This window comes from Microtus pennsylvanicus, chromosome 4 (assembly GCF_037038515.1).
Source record: "Microtus pennsylvanicus isolate mMicPen1 chromosome 4, mMicPen1.hap1, whole genome shotgun sequence".
NCBI classification, from domain to species: Eukaryota; Metazoa; Chordata; class Mammalia; order Rodentia; family Cricetidae; genus Microtus; species Microtus pennsylvanicus.
The window spans coordinates 76,392,871-76,405,117 of record NC_134582.1 but is presented as its reverse complement, the minus strand read 5'-3'; the positions used below and the strand labels follow the sequence as shown (position 1 = coordinate 76,405,117).

General features: G+C 47.0%; 1 protein-coding gene across 1 annotated transcript in view; it reads right to left on the bottom strand.

Moving 5' to 3' along the window:
- The window catches only part of Spock1 (SPARC (osteonectin), cwcv and kazal like domains proteoglycan 1), a 463,728-nt gene that overhangs the window by 260,939 nt on the left and 190,542 nt on the right, over positions 1-12,247 (bottom strand). The gene's annotated exons all lie outside the window — the stretch shown is intronic.

The window sequence follows — 12,247 nt, the reverse complement described above, 5'->3', positions numbered from 1 at the left end:
AGACATATAACTTGAGGTGTACATTTCCAGTTCCTCAACACTTACAGAGCCTAAAACCAGAGGACCATTCAAACGTTAGAACACCCCCGGGGTGCTTAGCGTAAAGTCTTTAGTTTCGGGCATGGAGTCCATTCGGCTCCAACCACAGCCACATCACTCTTGTGTGCAGTCTGCATCAAGCACCTGGCAAGCACTTTGAAACTGCAAGAAACTATATCCCTCAGTTCTTCAGGGTTCTGTTAACCTCTCCTCACTTCTAGCAACCCTCTCCCTTCTAAACAAGCATCCTTGGCCTCACCCTGCCCAGAACACCCACAGTTTGCAAACCAGCAAGGTTAGACTGTTCAGTCTCACACCACATCACCTCTAGGGCATTTGCCCTTTCCAGCTGATAGTCTGTTAGCTGTGTGGTTTGGGGCAAGTACTCTACCCATTATAGACACCTCCAAATGGCTGTCTGAAACAAGCCCTCAACTTCCCTTCTGGAGAAGTTAATTTACATCAAAGTGCACGATTAGTTTAATTTTGCCCTCACTGTCCTATGATGCAGCTCAGCTCCCACACGATCTCCCGTGAATGTCATTGGTCTCCTCCTCAATGAGTTACCTGACTTAATACGAGATTCTTGTTGAGGCCACTCAAGCTCACAAAACTTTTAGGAAACTGGATTTAGAGTTAAATCAGAACATAATGCTCCATGGCTAGTGATTCCATTTTACAGGGTGTGAACAAACACGAACAGCCTCCCCTGGATCCCGGAGACTCAGCACTAACCACTTTTTAACTTTAAGGAGCTGGTCCACTTCGCTCCAGTTTTAATTTTACGACATGACTGTCATAATCATGTGACTTGAGATCTATCCCATGAGCAATTACTGAGAAAGTCTAGAATAATCTATCTGCAACATCCACCCCACACACACACACTTATTATTTTAAATACAATCCAAATTCGAAGCACTGTGCTATCTAAAAGCTGATGAGCCAGTGCTAAGTGGTCTTGGGTAAAGGGTGGAAGTTGGTGGGATGTTTATCACTCAATGTTTCTGTGTGATGCTCAATACCCTCTTTGCCTTAGACAATCCTGTTACCAGAAGAGTCTTTTGTTCACAAGAGCAAGGCAAGAGACAGCCCAAAAGGAATGGTCTCATCACCAGAGGACAAAGATAACAAACTGGCCAGGCTGCCCACCAATGCCCCCTTCTCATGCAAAGGGGACGTCAGCAAGTTCAAGGGCACTGAGGCTCTTCGGAAATCTTTTCATTTGGCTGTGCTCTCCTAATCCATGGGAGCTCTGAAAGCAGAGGATGTGTGTCCAAGGGAAGGGCTGGAGCCTAAGGTAAGTTCCCTTGCTTTAACTTCACACGTTACATTCTCTTTGATGTCCAAGAAAGGCTTGAGCAGGTCCCGAGAAGAGAATACTCCCTAATGATTCAGTATGCTTGAGGACCCGGCTGGGATGTGAAGCATTCTTCTGGACCTTGTCGCTTTGCAGGTTAACTCTAATTGCTGTTTTTATGGTTTTCTTTCAGGAGGAAAAGCACGTTTTTAAATATAAAGCCTCTAAAAGCTGGTATCTGCCTTGGGATATTTAAAACCCGCTGCAAATGTAATAATACTGCCTAATCACTGCAAGTGTATAAGCACACCTTGAATGAAAACTCATGATGGAAAATGAATCCATCAAATGGCCTCTCACCCAGGCAGGCCAAGTGGGATGGGGAACTACGCCCTGCGTCTGATTGCTTTCTCTCTTCTAGAGGAAAGAAGATCACCAAAACACAGGCAAAGGAGTTGGGAACTCACAAAGCTTGGGCTATTGTGAATTTCAGTGTCCACCAGAGGCCAAGGTCATGAGCACTGTGAAGTACTCAATGTAACAAAGCTCATCAGGGAAATGGGCACGGGGCAGCAGGGAGAGGGTCTTCTGCCAGGGTCAGAGTATGAGGTGTCAGGGCATGAGGGATCACTATTCTAACATGCACAGGTGCCCCCAGAGATGCCCACACTGCTCAGGTGCGTCAGTTGGCTCACTCTATGAGGAAAGTTGATGAGGTGAGATCTCCAAGGTAACAAAAAGCCAGGGGTGAAGAAAGCCACTTAGAGACACCACCTGGGAATCTGCTCATCCTCAAGTTCCACCTAACTAACCATTGGCATCCTTAAGAAACTTAAGGACAGCTAGCTATGGTCCCAAACTGTCACTCCACCAATACCAGGGCTGGTCTCTCCCCTGAGGCTCAAGACACTTTGAGCAAGCCAGGCTTTTATCTTCTGTCTCAATGAAAACGCAGGGTCTGCGTCATTTGTAGCAGACTCATCTGGCAGCAGGGTGCCTGGTCCCATGCCACCCCAGTGCTGCACTGTGTGACAGCCCATCCCTGCTCCCAGGACTTCAGAGGCCAGTCGCAATGCCAGCTGAGACCTGGACCATGAGAACCTTGTCTCTGACCATTGTTCTAGCCCAGGAAAGTTGATACCTATTCAAATTCAGACAGGGTTGAGGCTGTTGGATGAATGGGCACTTGCCAGGTTAGTTTGTCTGATTTGGCCTTTTGACTAGAAATGTGGTCACCTAATGATAGAATTCTTTAAAGGAACTTACAAGGACTCAGAAACAAGTTAATTTTCAGACATAAGCCTAACTGGAAAAGTAAACGTTGAAATACAGTCATTTATTAAATTCAATAACTCTCATTAATGTATCGTGCACACTGAGCAACAAGAATGGCAGTGTGGGTCTGTAGTTAGTGGTCTACCCTGCAGGGTCTAAGAGAGTTGGCTTCTGAACAGGGAGGGACACAGCCTTGAGCTGGAGTTAAGCAATTCTTAGGATGAAAGGCAAATTCTATTTTTCCATGGTATTTCATAAGGGACCTACCCAACTCTCATTACTTAGGAATCTCCAAGAACCCACCAGTCTAAGCAGAGGCTCAAGCATGAATAAACTGACTGATGACTGACATCGTGAAGTGTTTCAGGGCAGTAAACACTCTCAAGAGCCAGCCCGGCCGTCAGAGAGCAAATCGGTTGTTGTACGTCTAAGATGGAGGAAGGAAAGGACGGCTGGTGCTCAGAGCAGATGAAGAACCAGAGACCTGGTAGTACTATAGCACCATGCTATCATATCAACAGAGGCAAAAATCACATTTAAACATTCCCCTCATTAGCTAAATATCCCCAGAAACAGCACTGGGCACCATAAAATGAATGGCTGGTGACAGCTGCTGCAAAGGAATTAACTGAATTTTTAACTGTGTTAGAGATATTCTGTTCTGGTCAGCACCTGTAAAAAAAAGTCTGTACATATACATACACACACATGAATCCACACCTATGCACACACACTTACACAAAATTATATAAAATTGTTTATAAGCACATGCATGTGTGTATTTATATTCATTCCCATGGTACATATCATAAAATCTAATGACAAATGTGTGTGTATTCACGAGTCACAATGTATATGACGATACCCATAAGTACAGTCAGCTCTCCATATCTTAGGCGCCACTTCGACAGATTCAACCAGGTACCAAAAGTCTTTGAAAAACACCCGCATTTGCACTGAACACCATCAACTTTCTTACAATTATTCCCCAAACTGCGCGGTCTATTGCACAGCATTTACATCCAGGGGTGACGTAAAGTAGGTGGTGGGGGGGACGTGAGCAGGTTCTAGGCAAACACTGTGCAGTTTATTTCGGAGATGTGGACATTCACAGATTTGGGGTTCTTGGGGCCCCGAAGCCAGTCTTGTACAGATGTTTACATGGGTCAAGAGCCTTGCCATTCTCCTGCAAATCTGCTAAAGACGTCCTGCAGTCGGCCTAATATGAAATGACGCCGAACCTCTGCAGACTCAGCAATAGAGTCCCCTCACCGTAGATGGGCGTGTCCTATAGCACAATTGAACATGATTTCTCTTCCCTTGTAGTACAGCCCCAAAATGGCTGATGCAATTTAGCCCCAATATTCTCCAGGGATTTCCCATTTCAGCTACAAAGACTGTTAAAGCCAACTCCAAGGAAAAGCTGGGGGCAGAGCCAATCAAAAGCACCCAAGTGCCGTGGCTCTGGAGATGAAGATGAGGGGTAATTTATTACAGACAACAGCTTCAGATGCCACAGATCAAAGACACTGAGTGCACATGAAACAGATAATTTCTCCCTCATACATATTTTAGCTAAACTGTTTGAACCCTACAGATCCATCTGAAGATCACCTGAGACAATACAAATTACCAGCCTGGAACGTAAATGAGGGCCTCATTTATCTGGACCAGGGGTGAACCAGGAAGCCGTGAGCAGAGGAAGCAAGGTACAGAGAGGGCAAAACAGTCCGTGCAGGGTCTTCTGCAGGGCCACTGTCAATCAACAGACAAAGGTGTCTCTCTGCCCTAGGGACATAGCATTTCTGAGTTACTAGCTTCTCAGAGGGAGGCTGGCTTTGCTGAGCATACATGCGTGAAAAGACCCATGAAGGACGGAAGTCAGACGTTCTGAAGGTGACTCAACACAAACCAGGTCACCCCCCTTTCACGCCAATTGACTGGGTAGAGTAGCAAGGAGGTAGGTTGTTGGGGTTAGAGGTTTCTCTAAACTGGCTAATAGAAGTAAGTTCTAGACCAGGCTTTTGTAAAGGTGTCTATTGTGCAACTGGACACTTCCCTATGCACAGGGATAATGCCTACTAGGCGACCCACTATATGATGCAAAGTCACTCCTCTGCTGGGAAATGACATAGCCCCCCATGCAGCCACCTCACCTCTGAGCTGTGTCCTGTTACATCTTTAAATCAGCAACATGCTCTTGGTGTATCTATCCTCTGCCAAACCTGCCCCTACCAGCACCAAGGAATAGTCCCCATGGGGACCCTGAACAAGGTCAACTGATCACCCAGTCTAGATTGGATGGAGAATTGAACCATCTTAAACATCACTCATGGGACTTGGGTTGACCAGGGACAGGAGCTGTGTGCTGTACCACATTTCAGTGTGCATGTAGGACTCCGCCCCTACAACACATACACACATGCGTGGGCATAGGTGACGTCTGAGCTGGGGTAGTCTTACCTGCCTATTCCCTGGGGCATCACTCAACAGCACATGATAAATTCTTGATAAATCGCTTCATATATAAGACAGCCGATCTAGCTTTAAGAGCACTGCAGCCCCTGAGAAATTCCCATAACTATTAGGTATGTGTAGACACAGGTGGGTGGATGTTTGTATACACACTCTAAATCACTTTCACCCTGAATAGAGCTATTCTTTGATAAATTGGTCTGACATTTGGTGTAAAGTCCTGCAGGCTTTAGACAGAATGATTTAGAAAATAACAATGTGGGTTTCTCTGCTCTTTCAATAAATAACCCACCAGTAAAATACAGATAATAACTGACAATCGTACTTGTAGTGTAACTAATGAGAAAAAATAACACAGTCAATGGACTGTTTATATACATTTGATAAATTACATCCCTCACATATACCCATGAGAAACAAACGTCTATATTCCTGGTTGGCTGAATACAAGCAAATATTTAACATGAGATTAAAGATCTGAGATACAGTTTACATTTTATTTTGCAACTATTTTGATACTATGTCTACATACGTTTGAAAGCAAAACCTACCTCAACTTCCTGAGTCCGAAAGCATAATGAATGGGAAAAAAATAAAAGAATCACATCAAACAATGAGAAGGAATGTACACATTTTTGATAAATGCATCAAAATTTCAAAACACTATAAAGGTCATAGCCAGTTATTTTAAGCCGCCTACCATCACACCTTTGCTAAGGTCCATCACCCACAGAGTCCACAGGGAAAGGCTTAGGTAAAAAGGTAATGACTGGGAGGTGGGGGCATGTCTCAGTTATCTGTGCACACTGCAGGAGAATTAGCAGAACTCTGATGAAACCCAGACACTCACCCACTGTTCCCATCTGCAGGAATGTCAAATGACTCATTGCCTGCAGCAGCAGCCCAATCAATAAACATCCCAAGACAACAACAAAGGCCAAGAACAACAGAGCTTCTGAATTTCCAAAAAGGCATCATTTGCCCTGAAGCTCCAGCACTGCTGGAGGGGACTTCAAACATAGGGTCATGGACCTTGGGAAATATGTCAGGTGAGTAGGATTGACTCATCTTCCTCCCATACTCCCCCACCTCCCCACCCCTGCTTCCCTGCCAATTAGAGTTGCCACTGCCTTAATGCGCTCTCCCTTCTCAGGGACTGAATGTCTCTATTGAGCCATTCAAACTGGGGTGCCAAGGTATTATTTGTCCAAACAGAAAAGGGAAGTGTGTGTGTGGTTCCTTCTCCCAACTGTGTTCTATATCCGTTCTTATGTTCTTCTGCTGTGGTGATATCTTGTTTGTAATCTAACAAATAAAGCTTGCCTGAAGATCAGAGTACAGAACTAAACCACTAGTTAGCCATAGAGGCCAGGCAGTGGTGGCACACACCTTTAATCCCAGCAGAGGCAGACAGACCTCTGTGAGGTCAAGGCCACCCTGGTTACACAAGATTGCTCCAGTCTAAAAGAGAAACAGAACCAGGTGGTGATGGCTTACACCTTTAATCCCAGTATTTAGGAATCACATGTCTTTAATTCTGACACTAGGAAGGTGCAGACAGGAAGGAATATGGCTGGGTGGAGAGAGGAATACAAGGCGGGAGGAGAGAGGAACTGAGGGCATTCAGTCTGAAGACTTGTAGAGACAGGATACCCCATTCGATCCGAGCATTTCATAGAGGTAAGAAGTAGTGACTGTCTTCTCTGCTTCTCTGATCTTTCAGCTTTCACCCCCTAATATCTGACTCCAGGTCTTTATTAGTAAGACCAATTAAAATTCGTGCTACATTCTGCTGATGCAAATGATGAAAAGGGTCCTTGGTATACACTCAAATTGAACCACAGGGCAAGACCAATGCCACCCAGACCCTTGCCCTCCCTAGCAAGGCTGCCAGATTGCCTGAGCTAATGAAAGGCAGTCTTGTCAATATCCAGGGAAGAGAGAAATCAGTACCATGTACTCAAAGGTAGCAGGAGCTAGGGCAGGCTTTGAACCGGGTGTGGGTTTGAGTTCCTGCTCCAACAAGTCTTAGCTGAGTGGCCTTGTAACATATGCTGGCCTCTCTGAGTCATGTTCCTTCTCCATGAAATGAGATCACTGGTACCTACCTTGAAGATGCTCTTAGAGCCTTACCATGATCACAGTACCCAGCATGGCGGGCATCCAGAAATAACAAGCCACAGGCAAGTGCTCTCATGCCTGCTTCTAGAACTTTACATCAGTGAGCTACCCCAGGGATGTAGGGACCAGCAGGGCCTATGGAAATGGCTTGTTTAAAATTTCTATGATGTGACTTCTCGCTAGACTTGACTGAAAGGAGACCAATCATAATGGAAAATAATGACAAAATATTTTCAATGTGGGCTCTTTTACTAGTCTCGGCATGAAGAAAACAATTCAGTGTGACCTGGAAACATGAATTGCGGGTCTACCTCTAAAGACCATGCCCCCCCTCTAAGGTCCAGTGACCCTCATCTAGAGAACAGAGCTGCCTAGCAGAAAGAGACAGAATTATGATGCTGGACTGCTCTCTACTTCACAGCATACACACCCTAAGATGTTTCAATTATGATTTACTGTCTCCTAACACAGAGACCAGGCTGCGATGGGCAAAATTCCTATGTAGTCAGTGATTCGCATACTGAATGCAGATGAAGGGTCCCTGAAAGTCCCCGTGCCACCGACACACCAAACAAAGCCCTTGCTGTCTTGGAGCATGAAAACATCACACCCCAGAAAGCACAAAGGCTAACTGGCCCGAGACTCAGTCTTGTCCGGGTATCACAGATTCCTGATAGCTCCCCACTCCTGACTACCAGGCCTCTAGGAACATGCTTCCACTGGAGGGGTGGCTTGGCATTCAGGAGCACTTGCTGCTCTTGCAAAGGACCTAGGTTTGGTTCCCAGCTCCCACATGAACAGCTCATAGCCTACAACTCCAGTTCCAGGAGAAGCCAATGCCCTCTTCTGGCCACTGCTAGTACTACATGCACCTGATGCAGAATACTCATTCAAGCCGATTTCTATCCTACCCTGGAGAGGCTGACTAGGGGACCAAGTTCATCATGACGTCACCCAGCATGGGATTTTTTTAAAGAGCATCCTCAATGGTTATAATTTAGTCCTCAATAGGACAAAGGAAATAGGCCAAACACTAATTCAATCAGAGCAAAGATAACAGAGGGAAAGTCAGAGCCACCACAGATGGCACACATACCAGCCACAGAACACTGGAGGTCCTCTGCCCAGCTTCTAGGGCCTCCCTGCCTCCCACAAGCACTGCCAGCTCTTCTCCACAGGCTCCAACAGTAACCATCTAAAGAGTACAACCCAGAGTGGCTAGCCCTGCTAACAGAGCCCCTAGGGCCCGGCCCCTGCAGGCCCCCGCTAGCTCACTACAGTCACACTCCAGCCTGTAGGCTTCCTTCCAGGCAGGAGTGAATGCTTTGGTTTTATCTTTTACTGAAACAGGACAAAATCTGCTTAACTTCCAAAACGCTGCCCGTGCTGTCTACTCGCCACCTGAAACATACTCCCCGCCGTCCCTAGGTTACCTTCCCTCACTCCATCCAGCTCACTGCAATGCTGCTTGTCCCGGAAGCCCATGGGTATCTGACCGACTTGCTGCTAGCCTTGGAAACCCACACTCTTCCTAGCTCTGTGGCACCTGACCGATCTACAGCCCACACTGCAGCATCGGCTGCTCTTCTGTGGTTCCACAGAGGCCAGTCCCTGGGGCTGAGCGGGGTGGCTTCACTGTGGGACCTTACTGCCAGCATGGCGCTTGTGTTTAAGACACCTAAGGATCAAGAGAGCCGGAATGAGTAGACGATGACCCCACCTCTGCCTGATTCCCTGGATGCTGCAGCTGCCCCATGTTTCTGCTTAGATTCAAGACCATGGGCTACGGGGCTGGAGTGGAGGATAATGAAATAGGCGCCTCCCTTTGGTGACTCCAACTGGGACCGACACAGGGACCCGGAAGCAGAATAATGACACAGGGAGGACTTGGGGGGACGGGTCGAGATGCGCAGCACTGGGGTGCTCCGTGGCATCCTTACCTCATGGCCAGCATCCCCAAATCATCAGGAACAAGCGGACTTTACTGCCTGTGGAAGTCGAAATCTGGTGTGTGTTGAATGAGACATGTTCCCCATACATTTGAACACTTGATCTTTAGTTGATGGCTCCATTTAGGAAGAGTATGAGACCTTTAGGAACTTCAGCCTCAACAGAGGAACTATGTCACTGGGGTGGTGGATGCGGAGAGTTTGAGGGATTATAGATTGGCCCCACTTCCTAGATCCTCCTGTATATATGTCTTTATTCTCTATCACCTCTATCTCTAGCTTTCTCTAACTCTACATCTCTATCATCAATATATCTATCTCTATTCTATCTCTGTATATGTCTATCTCTGTCTCTATCATCTCATTCTATCTCTATTGTCTCTATCTCTCTGTATTCTATATATTATCTATCTATCTATCTATCTATCTATCTATCTATCTATCTATCATCTACCTGTCTGTCTGTCTGTCTGTCTATCTAACTAACTATCTCTCCTGCAAGAGGATGAAATGTTCTCATCCAGGTTCCCCACCAGGATGGATTCTCTCTTCTGGAACCATAAACAAAAATACATAAATCCTCTCTTCTTTACATTGCTGTATGTTACGCTTCTTTATGTTGTCACAGCAAAAGAAAGGTCCAAGTGGGAGAAGGGCCAAGGCTTGGACCAAAATGAAGCGTACAGCAAAAGTTCAAATAAAAATTTAAGGCGGAAACTAATAGTGATCCTGCTGACTCAGGTAAGGGCCATCAAGTCTGAGTGGCCCAGTGCTGACCTGGCCAGACACTGTTTTATTTGACCCTTACAATAACTGTCTGAGACAGTACAATAAACAGCCGCACACCACAGGTACAGGCACTGCTGTTAGAAGGAGGTCGCATAGCTAGTGGGAAGGAGAAACCTGAACTTAGTGTTCACTTGACTTGAAGATCATGTTCTTGCCAGAATGCAGCCTCCTTCAGCGGCACCACAAAAGGGATGTAAAGAGTGGAGACACTGGTGAGGGGCGTGGGCATGCCTGCTCTGTGGAGACACTGGAGAGGGGCGTGGGCATGCCTGCTCTGTGGAGACACTGGAGAGGGGCGTGGGCATGCCTGCTCTGTGGAGACACTGGAGAGGGGCGTGGACATGCCTGCTCTGTGGAGACACTGGAGAGGGGCGTGGGCATGTCTGCTCTGTGGAGACACTGGAGAGGGGCGTGGGCATGTCTGCTCTGTGGAGACACTGGAGAGGGGCGTGGGCATGCCTGCTCTGTGGAGACAAGCACGCAGATCAGAGGCTTCCTACCAGTAAAGTGGGAAAACAGAAATCTATGCCTCACGAGGTCTTTGAGGGACCAGATAGCAATGCAACCTGTTAGTCCAGCCCCAGTAAGGTGGGCAGCAAGTCCCAGATTTCTGAACCTCACCTACCCAGGTTTAGCCTTCTTGGGCATAATGATGGCCTCTCGGGCCAAAAAGAGCAGCTTCAAGAGCCAGCAAGATGAGGTCGGAGAAATGTCCTGAACCTGTGAGTCCTGTGCTGCTGCTGACAGCTGCCATCCTGTCCAGGAGCCCCACTCAAAGTGGTACGGACATCAAAACGCTGACCCAAAACCTGTGATGCTCTGACACACTCTCCCCTCTGGAAACCCACAACCACAGAGTCTCTGAAGTGTCCACCTGCCACCTTATTCTTTCTGTTACAGCTCCTTCCAGCCCTCTGTTAGCCCCGCCACATCCACAGTCTAGGGGTAGCGATGAAGACTCCCTTCAATGGGTCCCTAAGCTGTCCTGCTTCCTATTGCCACCCTGCCAATGACACTGAGACCTTGTCACTGAAGCACTGATACAGCAAAGTCAACAAAGCCCCCAAATAGATCCTATCAAGGCCTTCTGTCCATTCCAAACCAGTGCCATAGCCAGGATGTGTGATTTCTTCTGTGAAATATGCAATGCATGCAGTGACGTTATTTCTGTCATGAGGTGGCAGAGTAAACAAGCCTGCCAAAGGATGGCCTCACACTCTTGACCCATACTTTTCCTCCATGATTACCAACAAGTTTCCATGAAGTAGAGCCTGAACACCCCTGCACTAAACCGGGACTCAGCGGGGGAGGGTAAGAATCTGCTGCGGGTGACTCAATGTTGTTTGCAGAATCCACACAGCTGCCAATGAGACCGGGGTCACAGAAACTTGTCACCCAAAAAGTGTCAGGGCAACCCCATCAGGGGTGCAGCAGGTCTCCATCCCTAGAACAACCAGAGAAAAGATGCTGATAGGCTCGGGAGACTCAGGGACATGATCAGAGGAATCTCACTCAGACTCCACAGTTAAGAATATTCTTATCTGGCCCACTACAGAGAGCAGAAGTATTTCTGTCATGTGGACAAGGCAGAGCCCAGAGAGCTCAAAGATAATCTTTCTCATACCGAAAAGCATCAACCACAAGTTCCCCGGTAGGAACCCCAATATCTACATACTAGGCTAGTTCATCAATATCTAGCAACCCCGTTCTCCTCAGCTGGCTGCTATGGTTGGCCATGCTGGACACCAGACAGCACTGACAAGCCACCAGGGGAGCAGCCCCATGCCCAGCTGCCTTCTAAACATACCCAGCTCTGTTATGGAGTCTAGGGAGCCCAGTGAGAGCCTAGGGACTGGTGGGAAAGTTCATTCTAAATGCACAATAATCATGTTGTATGTCTGCCCTAACACTGGACCAGAAAACAGATGTGAGGAACAGCTAACCGTAAGTTTACGAAGCTTGTGATGCTCCAAGAGGAGAGAGAACCAAAAATGTAAGAATGCCTTACAAATGCACCTGACCAACGTCGTCATTAGAGATAGCTGTAATAACCACAAGGGTGAAATCACTGATTATTATCACACATACACATGAGTGCACACATGCACACACACACATGCACATGAGTGCACACATGCACACACACACGCACACACATGCACATGTGTGCACACATACACACACACGCACATACATGCTGCACACGTACATACACCCCAGGAAGCAGGGCAGTTTCTACTGAGAAAGACACAACCAGCTGGATCTCGAAGGTCAAGGAAGATTCCAGATGCAGATTATG